Source organism: Haliaeetus albicilla, chromosome 24, assembly GCF_947461875.1.
Source record: "Haliaeetus albicilla chromosome 24, bHalAlb1.1, whole genome shotgun sequence".
In the NCBI taxonomy this organism is placed as follows: domain Eukaryota; kingdom Metazoa; phylum Chordata; class Aves; order Accipitriformes; family Accipitridae; genus Haliaeetus; species Haliaeetus albicilla.
Genome location: NC_091506.1, coordinates 21008652 through 21021714, shown reverse-complemented (window position 1 = coordinate 21021714; position 13063 = coordinate 21008652). Strand labels below are relative to the sequence as shown.

At 49.1% G+C, this 13063-nt stretch overlaps 1 protein-coding gene and 1 non-coding gene across 3 annotated transcripts in view; both read right to left on the bottom strand.

Annotated features, from left to right (window-relative positions):
• Positions 1 to 4553, bottom strand: part of IARS1 (isoleucyl-tRNA synthetase 1) — a 113415-nt gene extending 108862 nt beyond the window's left edge. Inside the window, exons 1-2 of one of the 2 annotated variants that reach the window (XM_069769732.1) lie at positions 4422 to 4553; positions 1778 to 1868 (exon numbers count right to left, since the gene is read on the bottom strand). The gene's annotated coding sequence lies outside the window, so the exon portion shown is untranslated. The remainder of the gene's footprint in view (positions 1 to 1777; positions 1869 to 4421) is intronic. The other variant, XM_069769733.1, reaches the window with a different exon arrangement.
• LOC138681867 (small nucleolar RNA SNORA84) lies at positions 1068 to 1202 on the bottom strand. The gene has a single exon (XR_011322067.1). It is a non-coding gene; the product is annotated as a small nucleolar RNA SNORA84 (small nucleolar RNA).
• Positions 4554 to 13063: the final 8510 nt, after the last annotated feature.

The following is a 13063-nucleotide window of genomic DNA, read 5'->3' as shown; positions in this document are numbered from 1 at the left end:
CATTAGAAACACACAACAGAGCTGCCTGGTGTTCCAGACCTGCTACGAGAATCACAGGGATCAAATTTCTAGAAAATGCTACAGCAAGCACACTAAGCAAAAGCTCTGCAGAATAAAGATTTTTAAGACAGGAGTTCCATAACAGAAGAAAACTGGTTACAAAGGTCGCAATAGATGAATGCAGAGAAGAAACAGGCTCTCCCACCTCTAACTTTAGTGCTGCTGCTCCTTACCACTTACACCAGAATGAGCTGAGCACTACGATAGCCTTAAGTTTTGCTTAGCATCACGGAATTACAAGCAATGGCACAAGAACTGAGCCTTCTGATTCACTCAGGTTTGTCAAATAGTAACCATAAGCAGCAACAATGCAAACACATGAAGACAACACTTCAAGTTACAGTTGACATGCTGCTTGGTAGCACTAAAGTTCCAAAATAGTTACTTAAATGAAACCCAGAACACTACAGAAATTGCTAGCTCAATGCTTGAACCCATATGAAAAAATGTGCCCCAAAATGAAACCTACTGACAAATTCCACCATTCATACTTTTTGTATTAATGACAAATCAATCTCCCCACTAATAAACCCAAATTATCAAATAAGACAAGAAATTCATTGAGAAACCCACAACATGGTACACAGGCAACACAGCAGCTGAAGGGGAAATCATGAGCTGACAAGGAACACATGGACATGGCCTGGATATATTCTTAAAAAGGTAATAACCAGTCTTACTTAGCACAGTAAGTTACAGCGTACACAACCCGTATAAGAGTTTTCATCATCCTACCTCAAAGCACTCAACAAAGCACTAATTAGGCCATGCCATTTCTCAGTAATTTGATCACAGCCCCAAGATCACAGAGACAATGGAGATGATAGAAGAATTCAGCCTTAAAGCTTATTTCCTACAAGCCTGTTGACTTGAGGACTAAGGATCTGCACATTTTACTTAGATTAAGCTCAGCCTTCTCAATTTAGTCATAACTACAAAGGTTTTGGCAACTGGCCCAGCTGTCAAGTCCCTATAATCTAATAAATTAAATATAGGTTCAAGGTTTGGTCTGTACCTGTGACCGGGCTATGGAAGCTGCTCACGTATCACAGACTCCATGCATAAATCACAGTATCACTTTTGGCCCATTTCTACCAACTGAAGCACTGTATGCACAAACCAGTGTCCAGTAACCACAGGGCACAAATTCATACACACTCTCATCAATATTACAATAGAAGTTTATTATGTCAGAATTAGGAAAAAAAATTACTGATGAGAATTAACATGTAACAGTCACTACAGGTCAGTTTTTTCAAGTTACAAAACAGAATTTTAAACAGATTGACTTAAAAGACAAACCACATTTAAAATCTATCTATGGCTCAACCTCAGTTGAGCAAAAAAGCGAAGACTTCTGTGTTCAGGAAAAGCATCATCAGTTTATAGATAGAGATAGGAATAATTCCATATACCTACAGCAAAAAAAGTTCATTACTATAAGCAATCTAGGTATTTTAAATCAGAAAAAAATCAAGGACAACTCATTACTTTGAACACAGACTGAGTGAAAACAACACAAATGATGTTACAGAAATTGTTATACAAATGCATCTCAAAACAACACTTTTGGACAACACTCCAAATTTACATACAGATTAGTAAACAGAAGGGATTTTTGTTTTCTTTTTTCTCCATACATGTTATGCTGACAAAAAGTGTTAAAGACAATGCACCACTGGGGAACAACTTTTTTTTTTTTTTTAAGTACACTCACTTTTTCTAAAAGATAATAACATTCAATAGGAAAGGTGTCAAAGTTTGTGGATTGTACTACAGCAGTCTCAAACTTATGCTGGGCTTCTTATCTAGAAGAAAAAAAAATGAGCATTAAAAACATAAAAGGTAGTTAGAATGTGCTTTTTCCAATGTTAAGATTTTTTTTTAAAAGTCAGTACTTAATTTGTCAGCAAAAATTCAATAGAAATGCCACTATGAATGAAAGGAACCAATATTTTAGAAGTTCATTGGACTTAACATACATCACATACAGACAGATAATTAAAAGAAAGTGTATTTCAATTACTCATTTTGTTAACCAAGAAACAGAAAAGATAAAGAACCAGCACAAACTAAAAGTATACAAAAACTCTCCTAATTTCAAGGGGCTTATGATCAGTCTCTCTCATCCTTGTTCCAGTCACCTTTTCCCACAAACTATTCTATACAGAGACAGACCTATGCACAAACTTCCCTCCAGAGATGAGGAGGAGCCTCCCTTCTCCAAAGTTAAACAATGAGCTATTTTACATACACACAGAACTAGGCTCCCCATTTCTGCCTTTTTAGGTACTAAGCTTTGAGGCAAGACAATTTCTGGGTTAACAATATTCTAAACTGTTCATCTGATAATCAGAAACATCTGTTTCCAGAACAGATGGAAACAACCAAGTTTAAAATAAAAGGAAGGATGGATAGAAACAGAATACTAAGCTACAGAACAAACGTTGCTTCTGAAAATCTTGTGCTAATGCCTTACACAGGGAATAAAACTGCAACACTAATCGAAGACCTGAGAATGGGTGAGAAAAAAAACCAAACCAATCATGCACACCTACCTTTAAAACCTCTTTTTAAACTGAATAATCTCGTCCTACTCTAACTAGCACTTTATATAAACCATGAAATAGTTGGAAATGCAAGAATAAGCTTAGGGAAAAAAAATTAAAAATTGAACAATCAGTTTTCTTCTCCAAAAGGACATAAAGCTGCCACCCTCATGGCCAGTCTCCCTAACACTGTAATTTAGAAGTGTAATTACTTCAGGAAAGAACTAAAAACATGGTTTTCTTCACAAAAGTTTTGGCTTTGATAGTAACATAGAAAATTTACACCTTATTCACAGCAGACTGATAATGGCCTGATTATTCCACTGTTATATTTGATGGGTCACAAAACTGAGGAGTTACTGACTTTTCTTACTGAAAAATATGCCCCAAAGTAAGCAGATCAGAAAACTAAACTTGGAAACTAGGAAGTGACAGTTTCTAATTTCTAAACAGGTAAATGAAATCTACTCAAGCTGAGCTTGATACTTAAGGATGGGTTAGGGCAAGTGTATCAAGATTAGTTCATCTCAACATATCATTCAAGATGAAACACTGCCCGAAATGGACTATAGCCCATCTGTCCCCCAGCAAGGAGTATCTCTTTTTGTGCTGAAAAGCCAATTAAAAAAAAAGATTGCTAAAACAGTGAGCAGACTGATAAATTAATACTATGTTTAGACACAAATTTATTTCATACTACACAAGAACTCAGTTTTACCCTATATCTTATGATGTCTTCAGCAAATTTTTCTGTTGTCTTCACACTACCTTGATTATAAGCGTGAAATTTGTCATTGTACAAAAAAAAAAAAAAAAGGTTATTTTGAAATAACTTTGTATTTTTAAAAAAATCAGAAACTACTGTCAGGTAAATTAGCAGACACTGCTTTATGTGCCAATTAAATTCTGCTATTACCTGACAGTCGCTTCCTAAGCATGTCACCAACAAACTGAAAAAATATGCTTTCTTCAGCTTCCAGAAGGCTCCCGGGGCGCGGCGGGGAGCCAACATTTGCTGAAGATAGAAATATCAAAACCATCACAGCTACACTAATCAGAAGCGTGCCTTCCTCCAAAGTTTCTCCTCTATTAAAAGGATGCTGAAGTGGAATGCTTGAGACATTTTACACATTGGAAGGCACCTTAGATCCTTCGTTCAACTAATTAATGAAATTAAGCCTTGACAGGTGTTGAATTCTGCGAGAAGGAGACCGGTTAACCTTTAATAAGTATCTATTTTAAGTAGTCGCTAAATTCCAGAAAACGCAAAGAACGCGTATACCACCCAGGGAAGCCTAAGAGTAAAATATCTTAAACATAACGTTGTAGATACGGAATACATTAGACCCAACGCCTGAGAAGGCGCCAAAAACCTCAAAACCGAGCAGTGAAGCAGCCAGCCCGGCCGGTTTCCCGCAGAGCTGGACGTTAAGGCGCTGCGCAGCTCCGGGCGGTGACCGGAGAGGCACCAGCCGGGCCACAAACCGCGCCGGCCGGCCCGCGGCGGGGCGACAGCGGGGCAGGCAGCCCGCGGCACCGCCGCCGGCACCGGGACGAGCCGCCGGTTTCCCGTGACACCCTCAAAATCGCCGCCCGGCCCCGGCGCCCGCGCGAAGCGTCCCCGAAAACCCGGCAACGGCCGCGGGGCCCCGGCGCCGGCCCTCCCTCAGGCCGCTGAGCGCGACCCCCGCCTCGCCGACACTGACACTGCCCCCGGGCCGGCGGGGGGCGGACGAGGGGTGCGGGGGGGGCTCGGGAGAACAGCCCCGAGGGCCGGGCCGGGCCGGGCCGGGTCCCGCCGCCGCCGCTCACCTCAACGCCGCCCGTCCCGCAATGATGCAACCGCGCCCGGGAAAGCATGACAGGAAGCACCGGCGGGCACACCCGGCGGCGGCGGCGGCCAGTCAGCGCGCGGCACACTCAGGGTGCAATAAGGCGGCCTCCCATTGGGCAAGCCGCTCTCCTGGAAACGCCAGGTCACGGCGGCGCGGGGCAGACCGGGAAACCCTCCCCGCCCTCCACACCCCGCGCCTGCTCATTGGGCAGGACGGGGGGGCGGGGCCTCCGCGCGGGAGGGGCGGTGAAGGGGGTGGAGCTCCCCCGCCCTGAGGCGGCGGCGGCGGCCGCTTCCCGCCCGGGGTTGCGGTGAGGCAGCGGGGAGGGTCGTGCTCCGGTCTTCGGGGCAAAACGTTTCTTTCACGAACGAAAATGGATTTTTCGAACGTCCGGCGGCTGCCATCGCTGCCTTTGCGCAGAGGGAGGGCAGGGCCGTCGGCTGAGGCGGCGGCCGGCTGAGGGGAAGGAACCTCTGCTTGGAGGCCCACAGGCTGTGACCCGCTGTGGTATTTCTGGATTTAGAACCCAGAAAGTGTAAACGTTCTCCCTCGGCCGCAGGATTTCCCCTCCCCCACGCAAAAAAGAAAAACCTCTAAGATCCTGAAAGTGAAATAAACTTAACTTTGGAGTTCAGGAGGGGCTTCCAGCAGCGTGCCCCTGGCCCAGGCAGTTTTGGTGGGATTTGTCCAATACCTGGATACCCAGCGCGTCTCGAGAGATTCCACCAAACACACATCTCGGAAGCTTGACCTTGCCTCCATTAAAGGAATACTCTTAAATATGTCGAGATACCGATTCTTAAGGCTGTAAATACAACTGAAGTCCCCTCCTCTACCACTGCACTCCAACTAGAAAAAAAAAAGAACTTGTAAATGGGTCCCCATATATCAAAGGAAACTTAGGAATTTGAAAAAGTATTATTACTGGCTGCCAACCATAGTACTGTGAAATTACAAAACATTTCCTTCCACCAATAGAAAGCGCTGAAAACAGCTGTGGAAAGGCTCTTGGCAGTGAAAAACGTAAGAGAGTCCAGGGAGGTGATGAAGGGAGACAGGTACTTTTTCTGGGCTGCACATCTGTACACCTGAACCCTTAACCAAAACAGATCGTGGGGGGTGAAGTTCAGATCAGTAACAGTCTGAACAGTTCAACTGCCTCAGCTGTCTCCATGTAACAATTTTCCATGACTCTTTAAAACTTGTATACTAATAGAAATGTAGGTCATCAACACAAGCTAGCTTGTGATTTTAATTTTCAGGAGTAGGTACAAGATCAGGTCACTGGTCCGTACAGGGCAGTGTCTCAGTCTGCGGATGGGGGACACATCCAGATGCAAAGTGTGTCACATCAAACAGAATTCTCACCTGCACAAAGCAGCACAAGACTATTCTCTACACAGAATTTCATATGTCACTCTCGGATAGCTAAGAGGGGAACTCAATCTGCGTCCAACTCAGAGAAACAACACAGAAAATATGAACTGAGGCCAGACTAAGCAGGGCTGACCAACAGGACAGGGAGAGACTGGATGCCTGTGCTTGCCAGAAGAGAGTCTCCAGTATAAACATGATGCAGATTCCTGCCTGTGTGGAACCGGGATGTTCTGTATCCAGGAGGGAAGTTGGAAGTGGCAGAAATCTGTTTAACCCGTATTGCTTTCTAATGCATCTAAAAGCTATGACAAAGCCTGTGACAACTCAGAACGGAAAGGAGGAGGACTTGGATTCTACCACCTGATGCAGCATTTTAACTGAGCATTTTATTTTGTCATGTTTTGGAGTTTCCATTGCTTTTTTTAAAAAGAAAATCTAGTAAGTGTGATTCAAGAGTGAAAACAGGTAGGTAAGAGAGGAATAAAATGCAGGAAAGAATATCTAATTCAGAGATTTTACTCATCTTACAATTGTGGACATTTTCTATACCCAGAGAGCTTTCTTCACTATGCACACAGACCGGTATTACTTTCAGGAAGCCTTGAACTTCATTTAACAGTGGCTTCTGTTAATTTAGTTTGAATTTTTTTCCCCCCACGTAGTCTAAGATTACTTGAAAAAAAAGCCCAAACGGGTTCAGACCACATCATGAGCTCTTTCTTTATAAACATACACTTTTATCAAATCTGAAAGCACTGCAGTCTCCCCGTTTTCACATTCCTTCAGATTACAGAGGTTGCATTTTTTTAGACAACTGTAACTTGTGCCAACTCCTTCAATGTTGGACTTTAGTTTGTAAAACATATAGGTGATAAGGCCAGTTCACTTTAAAATGGGATACCATGTGATTTCTGAATGGAATTTAACACACTCACTGCTTAAAAATATGTACTCTTAAGCAATGAAATACGGACAAATGTTGACAATTTGTTGTTGACAATGTTGACTCCGCAGTTACCACGCATCCAGATTTTCACCTTGTTCCCCCCTGTATATTTTGTACTTCTCTGCCCTTCACTAGTAATAATAAACTGTTATCTACATTAAAGTCTACTGTCCTTATACATTGACGGCCTTTAATTGAAACCATTTGGGCCACAACACCGAGTTCATTTTTCATAAACGAAATGACCAGAAAAAGGGGTGAAGAGGGAAGTGACTGCCAGATTTAGTAGTGCAGTAGCCAAAAAAGAACAAAACGGATTTGAAAACCAGGGGAAATCTGCAGCAGAGGGATCAAGGCCCAGCACGAGTAACTGGGACAGCCCCCGAACCTGAAGAATGAACGTCTCTGCTCTGATTTTTCACAAAACGCCGTTTAAAAAGCACCGATTCATCCGGAAAGGTTAAAGGGAAGAAAGAAAACCCCAGAAAGCCTCAAGAGGAGACTCCCCTCCTTCTCCCCTCCGGCTAAATGCCAGCTCAAACCTCCTCACACCCCGGCCCCTCTCTCCCGGCCAGGCCTCACCGCGGGCCTCGCCGCCCCCCCGCTGGGGTTGTGCCGGTTGCCGTCGCCGGTCAAGCGATGCCTCCACCCCCCCGCGTCCCCGGAGCGGGGCAGCCCGGAGAGAACCCCCACCGCACCGTGTGTCCCTCCCCGCCCCCGAGGCGTGCGGCGGCGGCCCGCCGGGCCCGCTCTCGCCGACACGGCGGGGGAAACCTCCTCTCCCCGGGCGTCGAGGGGGGAAGGCGCGGTCACCCCTCGCTCAGGCACGGGCACCATTTTGTGGGCTACGAGCGGGAAGATCGCCCTTCCCCGGGGAGGGCGCCGGCCCCCGTCGGGAGTTACGGGGGAAGGGGGACAGCAGGCGCCGGTACGGAGCGCCGCCGCTTTCCAGCGCTTGGTCACGGGCCCCAGGCCGCTGCCAGCGGCGCCGACGGCCCGGGGCGCTGCTTCCCCCCCCCCCCCTCGCCGAGCACCGGCGCTGCCCGCAGCCATTACGCCCGCCCCACTCCAACGCCGCTCCGCGCCTCACGGGCGGCTTAAGCAGTTTACGTACTGCCACTGCAACGGAGAGAGGGACAGCCGCGCTTGCGCGGGGCACCGGGCGCAAACGGTGTTCGTGAATAGGGGATGAACGAAATAACGCTCCCGCAGCGTTCGGCCAAACCAAAACGCGCCGGACGGGGGGGACAGATCCCGGGATTAAGCCGGGAGACACGACCGCGCGGCCCGGCGGGGCTCGTCGCGGCGCGGAGCGCCCGCGCTCGCCGGGCACGGAGTGGGAGGTTTGGCGAGAACAGCCTTTCTCAGGAGCGGCTGTCCTCCCCCCTCCCTCCCCCCGCGGCGCGGCGGCAGTTGGACTGCGCCGGGCTCTATAAGTAGGGGGCGTGTGGGTGCGCGCCGCCAGTCGGCGGCGGGGCGGCGGGCGGTGCTGGTGGTGTGCGCTCCCTGCGGCCTCGGCGCCTTTTCCCTCGCTCGCTCCCTCCCTCGTGGGCCTCGCCCCGGCCCGCCGTCCCTCCGGCGGAGCGCTGACAGCCCGGTAGGCGGCCGGCCGGGGAGTAGGCGAGACCATCTCTCCAAGGCGGCGGTTTGGAGCCGGTCAAGCTGCCCCCCATCCCGCAGCCCTTCGGCCAGGCTATGCGCTGTAAACGGGCTCCGCTCAAGAAGAAAACGGAGCGGATCGTGAAAAGGTAGAAGCGCCCGGGGACGCCGCCCAGGGCTCTTCGGGAACCGGCAGCTCGGCGCAGGGGACGAGGGGGAGGAAGGCGCGGCGGGGGAGAGGCGACGGTGCTGGACTCGCTCGGCGGGGTCGTCCCGGCGGCGGGGAGCATGTGAGAGCGCCGGGGGCCGCGATGCTGCGACGCGCCGAGCTGATGGCGTGCGGCGGGGGAGCGCGGCGGCCCCGCTGGGAGCCCGCCCGCGGCGAAGGGGCGCCGGGAGCCGCCTTCCCGCCGCCGCTGAAGGGCGGCGAACCCCGGCGGGGCGGCAGCCGGTCGCGCTGGCCCCCCGGGCGGCGGGGGAGACACCCCGGCGTGTCGCGGAAGCTGCTGGGCAGCCGCACGCACAGCCATTACCAGCACTCCCAGCAGCAGCAGCAGCAGCAGCACTGCCGCGCTTTCCGCCGGTGCTACCGGCCGGCGCGGCCGCGGGTGCTGCTCTCCCTGCGGCCCGTCAACGTCCTGGGCCGGCGGGCGCCGGGGATGCGGGCCCCCCGCAACACCAACCAGTTCCTGATGAGGGAGAAGTACCAGCTCATGCACCTGCGCTCGGACTCGGTGGGTACCGAGAGCGGCGGGTCGGACTGCGAGATGGACCCGCTGGACATGGACTCCTACCTGGGGGTGCTGGAGAACGCCCGCGGGGCGCTGATGGAGTGCGCCGGGGAAGCCGGACCCGCCGCCCGCTCCCCACCAGCCCCCCGAGGCGCCGGGGGCGGCGCGGCCGCGGGCCCCCCGCAGGAGGAGAGCCAGCAGTACTTCCCCTCCGAGGACGATGTGATCGAGAGCGAGCTCTTCATGGAGAGGGACTTCGACGAGTTCTGCAGCAGGATCGCCTGAGCAAACCCCCCCCCCCGCCTCTCCGACGGACGCGCTGCTCCGGCTTTCCCTGGCTGCTCGGGGGGGGGGGGGGCAGAGAAAAGCCTGCTGGCCGCGAAGCCTTTCCACCTCGGGGGGGGTGTGGGAGAGGTTTATTTATTTCTCAGCCACCCCTTTGCGTTTTTGTCAGGGGGGCTTGGCTAATTTTATAAATGTGTGTGTGTGTGTGTAAACGGGGGGACCCCCCCCACCTCCCTTGGAAATAAAGCGAACTTTTCTGAAGGCGAGCTCGGAACTGAACGCACTTTGGGCAGGGGGGGGGGGGGGGGCTGCCGGGGCAACCGCTGTGTCCTGTCCCCCCCCGGGGGCGCTGGTGAGACTGGGAGGGAGGGGACAGTGAGTGACTGGGGGGGGGAGGCAGAGACGGACCAGGATGGCTTCTTACGTGCAAAACCATCGCGGAAAAGTTCCGTGCGTTCCTGGCTCTTGCCCCTGTTTCTAGTTTCCTACGGAAAAGTCGTTTGATGATGGCTGCAAGTGGAGGACAGCCAAGGAAGAAAGCCAATGCAGGGAAAATGGCCCTTTATACACTCCGGGGGGGGGGGGGGGGCAGGAGGGAAACGGCACCATGAAAACAAACAACTCCAAGTGGTCCAGGAGCCCGGGCGGTGGGAAAGCTCTGCCTGCCCACCCCCCTTGCCAGCACGGCTCAGCTCCCTGCAGCCCCCCTGGGCAGAGGAGACACTCGGTGCGTGCACAGCGGTGAAGGTAAACATGAAGGCATCGATTTTGCTGCTATTTACCATTGCCTTCCTTCGAAGGAATGCAATCAGAGCCGAGTGGCACTTTAGGCATGAGCTGCTGATTGCACCACTGTGCCGTTTTCCTACTGTAATGGAAGCGTTTTCATGGCTGCCTTATATTTATAACAGCAAGGTTTTATTCCTATTTTACCAACTACAGGAGAGGGAGAAATGTCTAGAAAGAGATTTAAAGGGCCTCTGCGCACCGAAAAATGCAGATGCCTACCAGCTGAACCAAGTTCTCCAGAGACGATTGGGCTTAAGCATTCTGTTTTACACCTACCACGAACGGAGCGGATAAGGTAAACACAAACCTCACCAAATCCCTGAAGAGTAGAACTAGCAGGCATAAATTCCAGCTTAGCAGGAGATGATTGGCTTGACGCAGTTAAAGTACTTTACACAACAGGTAACGCGTTCCTGGAACTTGTTGCCACAGGAGAAGATGGGGGCAAATTGTATCAACTGGTCTGAAACAGGATTAGGTAAATTAGTGATGACGTGGCCACAAACAGACATAGAGCACCGATAGTCCATGCTGGGGGAGTAACAATATAGAAGGGACTGTGGAAGTGGGTGCTCAGGGGCGCTGGCTGTCCCTGCACAGCCCAGCCTGTGCCTGCCAGCACTGCTGGAGGCAGCACGCAGGGCTGGCTGAGCCACAGGGCTCTCCTAAGGCCTTTCTTACCCTCTGAACCCCAATTACAGCAGAGCTATAGGACCCCTGGAGCTACACAGTCATCTTTTTGAATCGTTTTTCAATGTGGCTCCTTTTCCCCGAGGACTGTCACACATCTTGTGCTTTCCACCCTGTAAAGATATGGTGTAGGAAGGTTGTAGAGTTGGGAAAGTTGCTGCCCATCCTCTAGTGCATGCCTGTGAAATCGGAGTACATCTGCACTCGTATGTCAGAAGAATAAATGTAAGGTGTGATGTCGATTTGCAGATAATGCCCCTTGCAATTACAGACACAGAGACAGGAGTTAATCATTATCCTTACAAAGGAAACCATATTTTAAGGCAAAACATTTAAGATTTCTAGTAGCTCAGTTGCAATCCTATGAAATACAATGTCCAAAGACACCATTTTCTTCACCTTTCCCAGGAAACAAAGCTGCTGAACGCATTAAGACTAACATCATGTTTATTTTATTTGGAAATAGCCATATGGTCTATATACAGAAACTTCAGGCATTATCGTCAGTTTGTTAGATGCAAAACATAGCTCTTACTGGCAGCAGCAGGTTTGTATTAGAAGCAGGCCTATATCGGGAATTTTACTCGGTGGGAAGCCATTCTAGAAGAAAGGTACAGGGATAAACCTCTCATACAGGTAAATGAAATCTAAAAGTTTGCACACAGAAAAACTCCACAAAGATTTGGTTTTCAGCAAGCTTGTATTTAATGAATGAATCTAGATCTGTAGTAACATGTTAAATTAATGGTTTGAATGTTTTTTTTTTTTCCTGACTTGCTATTTGAACAGGTATGACAAAAACTCACAAACACTAACTTGGAACTGGGCCTTCGCTCTGTAGTACTGCTGGTAAATTTGCATCATAATATGGATCTGCTTGAACACACGTAAAGCAAAGCAGGAGTGTAAATTAATAGAAGAGCACAGGGACATAATTACAGGTCACATACTGCCTGACAGAATTAGAGTGATACCTTGCATTTGGAAAGTGAGCCCTAAGTTCTAGGCAGAGTGATTTGCCACGAGCGATCCGTTTGCCTGAAGCCCTAGATGTACGTTATGGCACCTAGCCTTCCCCCTCCTCCCAGAGTGTCCTTCTCCAATGACTTCTTGCAGCTCTGGCCACCAATTTGGACTGCAGCGCCCTGTCTTGGACAGGAGCATCAGACACCACTTGAGTCTGTTGATCAGTCATGGAAGAAGGAGGGAAAGAAAGATGACACAAATGGGATTCCCCCTTTCTCCTTTGAGTCAGTACAGAGCCGAAACGTAGATGTGTTTGGCCACGCGCAAAGCAAAGCTGATACCAACACTTTCAGCAAGGAACTCTCACGTGTTGCCCTTCATCTCCACACCCTCATATTCACTTTCTTACTGCACACTTACGTGGTTACCCTCGTCTCATCAGCAAGCCCCAATTCTCTTAAAGACCTTTTCTTGGTGTGTTACTTCCATTACTTAGATCTGGCTTAATCATAAATTTTGTTCTCTTTCCTTCCTTTATCACTTGAATTACGGATTTCTTAAGTGTTTGGAAAGTACCTGCCTCGTGATGGATGCAACCACAAATAGCACCTTACTATTAAGTTTGAAAGCACTTTACAAAGCTGACATTCAAAACATAACAAAGTTAGTCAACATCAAAGCTGAGAAGAGAAACAAAAAGCTCTTACTTCAGAAGATCACTGATCAACCCACTGGCCAACAAACTTGCTCATCTTCTCCAACTTTACAATGGCAAGTTTTATATGTGCATCATTGGCTTCTAAGTATTTCTTGTGCCGCTGTCTCAAATCTGATTCATACACACAGGTGGTGAGGCAGATCACAAAACCACAGGACTAGTTCTCAAGCTGATCAAGGATATCTTTGGACCCAATCTATTTCATATTTTGAATCCTTAGAGCCTACATTTTGCTTTGATAAGTTATTGGTTTGATTGTCATTGTAATCTATCAGATAGTAGTACAATGACACATTGAACACTAGCATTTGTAGAAGGGGAGATAGATGAGAAGTGTTATCAGTTGGGAAACATATGCCTGTGCTATGAGTCACACCGCAACTGTTGTATGGACATGATAAAACATTATGCTTGTAAAAACAGCAACATTTTTAGAAATATTTCCACCTTATTTTCATTTTTAAATAGCTTCACCAGAATAGGATTTTTCTTTTAGAGCCACACTTTTCATACAGGTA